Consider the following 4,341-nt stretch of genomic DNA (forward strand, 5'->3'; position numbering starts at 1 on the left):
CGGAAAAGTGTTTTAGGAATATTAGCTCTAAAAGTGCTAAACGACCAAATGGTCGTTATAGTTTACCCAAAAGTCAACTTTGAGTCAACTCTTTTCCCTTTAAGCCCAATTTCACAAAAAGTAGCCCGAATCAAATCTGGGCACCTCGGGAAGCGTTTCAACGGTCCCCTCGGATCAAAAGTGAGCTAACCATGTTCGGATAGGGGCGAAAGTGCCGGAAAGACTATAACGACCAAACGGGTCGTTACATCAGATACCCATTTTCTTCCCTTTGTTCTTATGGCCTTTCTTTTCATTTGATAATGACCAAAGACATACTAGTCAGAAGCACAAGCAATTCTTCCAATGAAGATGCATTTGAGCTAAGGCCCATGGACTGTTTGAGGAAGATAACCTTCTTATCAATCATGTAACTAGCTACTGTGAAGGTCGTTGGAATGCCTTAGCCAAATGTGCTAGTAAGATATCATCGATTTTCATACTCTTTCTGCACCATTTCATGTGATACAGTTCAAATTTCGATAGTCAAACAAGAAAATTTTTGGTAGCGATTTATTCTTATGTCCTTTAAATATTTTAAATAATTAATTATTGTGACTTAAAGTACTTTTTAAGTAGTTTTTAAATGCATAAATTGTTTTTCAAAAAAAAAAAAAAACTTAAAGAAATCGTATATCCGAATACATGATCAAATTAGAGAATTTTGACTCTCAAAATTCAAACTATATCACATAAATTGGGATAGAGGGAGTAACAAAATTCTTGAATCCAAGAACAATAATTAGATATTCACAAATCTCATGATACTCTTTTCATTTTTCTATTTTGTTCCTTTTGCAAGATTGAAGAGAACAGGGAAAAGTTGTAGGTTGAGGTGGTTGAACTATTTGAAACCTGATGTTAAGAGAGGAAATCTTAGCCCACAAGAACAACACTTAATCCTTGAACTCCACTCTAAATGGGGAAATAGGTGAATTTCCAAAACTTTTGCAAATTTAACTCAATCATAGACATAACTCTTCATTTGAAATGCTAACATAGGTGAAATCTAGAGCAAGTTTCCCGGTTCAACTGAATTCAGTGCTTTACTCGAACTATGTAAATATATATAACAAATAATTTGTCATGTGTACATATGATTAGTTCATGCTTGATCTGAATCCGCTAACTCTACATCTCGAATTGGCCGCGGGATACCATTAGTTGCATAGCCACCTATGTTAAGGGGGTGATTGAATTCCCTCCGTTGGAAATTTATAGCTGTGTATAGAGAAAATTATAAGTAAATATATAAGTTAAAAATTACTTCATACTAACATATATATTAAATCTTGAATACTTTTAGTAAAATTTCTGACTTCGCTACTGAATACTAGCGCAACTTTTATGTAATAACTTTTGGTAAATACATGTGGTCAAAAATAGCAGCGCATTTACCTGGAAGAACGGACAACGAAATCAAAAACTATTGGAGAACGAGGGTGCAAAAACAAGCTCGGCAGCTTAAGGTTGATTCAAACAGTAGAGAGTTTCTTGAAGCAATTAGGAGTTTTTGGATACCTAGGTTGCTTGAGAAAATGGAGGAATATCCCTCTTTATCATCCCCTTCTTCTTCTTCTTCTTCGTCTTCTTCTTCTTCCAACATAACCAATGAAAAACAAGATTCCACTCTTCCTTTAGTAAATCCAAATGGTAACTTTGTTTACAGAACTTCAAATCAGGATGGTTGTCACCATTTGGAGAGTTTGAGGGAGCAGACAGACTTTTCAGCACTAGTGCGAATCTCAAGATTTGTCCATGTCAGAGTATGAGGTGGCAGAAGCCGATTGGCTTATCGACTAAATAGCAGGTTCATTTTGGAACAATGATGAGTTGGCAATTCACAGAGGTAGGTGATGTGGACATCTAAGCTTTGGCTTTTTCAAAGTCAGAGTATGTGGGACCAACTTAGCCGAGGTCTTGTGGACATCTAGAAAGTAAAATTAAGAAGATCTTTAATGATTTCTTGGCCATATGAAACTACATTTATTTAAATAAGATAAAATTGGAAGAAAAAGTTAATATTTTTTATTTTGTAAAACATCATTTATTTTGAAACAAGATGTAAACGTAAAAATATCACTTATTTTGAAATGGATGGAGTATTGATTAAGAAATTTCAAGTTGATATGAATTAATCCATATATCTAGGTTTGGCAAGGCTTTTGTAATGTAATCGCAGTTAAAACCGACAGATAACTTTATAGGAACGGCCTTCTTGTGGTGTAATAGAGAGGTGCTAAAAATGCTAATCATAATAGAGTATAGAAGAGTTACTTCTATCACTTGGGCATCCCTAGTCTATAACTAGCTTCCAAAATTTTGATTATGATTTGATCTCATAGCTCTGGGTCAAAACATAATTTTATTCAATGTCAACTTATTAAAAATTACTACTACAAAATAGGAATTAGTGATGAATAATTTGTAGCTAAACGGTAAAATTCGTTACAAATTCTATTAAACGATGGATTAGCAACTTAATGGCAAAATTTGTAGCTAATTCCATTTTTTTTTAATAGTGAAGTTGTCATGATCCAATTTTACATCAAAGTACATTGTACTGTTCTCCTGATTTGTAATTGTATCCATCTTAAGTGACTGCAAAACAGATTTAGGATTCGAGTCCTCATCAAGCAATGAAGAGAAGATGATACTTCATGTTTAAGTTGTTGCGATACATTTTTCTTTAATCTGCTTTAAAGAGAATGACACAGTTTTAAATTTATAATTAAGTTAAATTTCTTATCTTACCTCATAAGAAAGCTTTTAGAACCACACAAATGTATGATAAAAATTTACCCGCACCGGATGTTTGTACCAAACCAATGTATGCATATCATGTGTATGAATATTACAATAACATCATTTAACCATGATTAATTAATGTATTTATTCACTCCACTAAATTACTTAACTACAGTAAGTTACATTGATTGTGTAAACACTCGGTGTGAATAAGTTTTTACCCAAATGTAATGACATGTTTAAGACAATAAATTTCAAAAGTTTTATAATCACGCAAATGTTATAGTGTGTTTAAGACCACAAATTTCATAAAAAAAATTTTTTAAAAAAATCTTATTTCTTTCTTAAGTTTTATGCCGATTCAAACTATATTACATATATTGAAATGGAGAGAGTACAAGTATTCAGAATGCGTAATGTGGTCAATGAATTACTTTTAACATTGTTTCTTTTAACTTTAATCTCGCCTAACCAGAGATATCGGCATTATTGGGGGAGATGAGGCATTAAATGGGGCTTATCGGGACCAATGCTACGAGCTTCAAGTTATAGAAACTGTTGTGAACCAAGCTGATCCACTAAGGTTTATTGGGCCGATGAAAGTGTTGGAGAGTTTTATTTGGGATTCAGGCCTAATTAACAACTAAACCAGTTAAGGACTTCACATTAGAAAAAACAATTTTTATGCATATTATGATGTTCAGTTATTTCTCATCGCTGCTCTGTAACTTCCTCATCCCAATTCTGTATCAGTAATTCTCATCCCTTTCTTCTTAGTTCTGTTGAATTTGCATACTACTTTGTAATTCCAGTTTAGCGTTTAATATAAACAATCAGTTCAATGGAACGAGAGTTGTCTATTCTCGGTTTGTTTCATTGGTGCTTTCATCCAGAGGTCTTCAATGGAGGACCAAATATGTCAAAGAATTGAAAATTCAATTAAGGGCGTGAAGGATTCGTGGTCAAAGGATCTCACGAAATTTGTTCAATGTTACAAGAGTTGGTTGGAAACCTTGCAACTAGTAAACCTACCCCAGTGGAATTCCAATGATTCTGTGGCGAGAACCCAGAGTTATGGATTTCTCAGGCTGAACGCTACGTTGAATTCTATGAGATTGCAGAAAACCACAAGTTGCCTCTCGCCTCGTCATATCTCGATGGAGCAGCTTTGTGGTGGTACCAATGGCTTTTCCAGAACAAGCAATTGGACGATTGGGATCATTTTACTGCGAAAGTGTTGATTCGCTTCCGTAAATGATATCTCGAATCAACGGAAGGTCGCTTGGCCAATCTCCGGCCGGTAACCCCCGTGATTGAGTACCCAAGACGTGTCGAGACTGTTTTGTCGGGCTTCGGTGAGCCAGATGTACTTTCCCAATGCTTTGCACATATTCATCCAAAGTGGAGCAATATAACTAATTCACCTTTGCCTCAAAACTATGATGAGCAATGTGAATGCTAAAGCAAAACCGATGCAGGCAAGGTGTGCGACAAAATGTTAAATAGTTGCTGCCCTACAATATTTGTTGACGCGCAATCAGATATCCCAGTTGA

The 4,341-nt window shown here is 34.8% G+C and overlaps 1 pseudogene; it reads left to right on the plus strand.

Annotated features, from left to right (window-relative positions):
• Window positions 1–302: 302 nt before the first annotated feature.
• Window positions 303–4,028, plus strand: LOC132061444 (transcription factor MYB62-like; annotated as a pseudogene).
• The last annotated feature ends 313 nt before the right edge of the window (window positions 4,029–4,341 follow it).

The sequence above is a fragment of the Lycium ferocissimum genome, chromosome 6, assembly GCF_029784015.1.
Source record: "Lycium ferocissimum isolate CSIRO_LF1 chromosome 6, AGI_CSIRO_Lferr_CH_V1, whole genome shotgun sequence".
Taxonomy (NCBI): Eukaryota; Viridiplantae; Streptophyta; class Magnoliopsida; order Solanales; family Solanaceae; genus Lycium; species Lycium ferocissimum.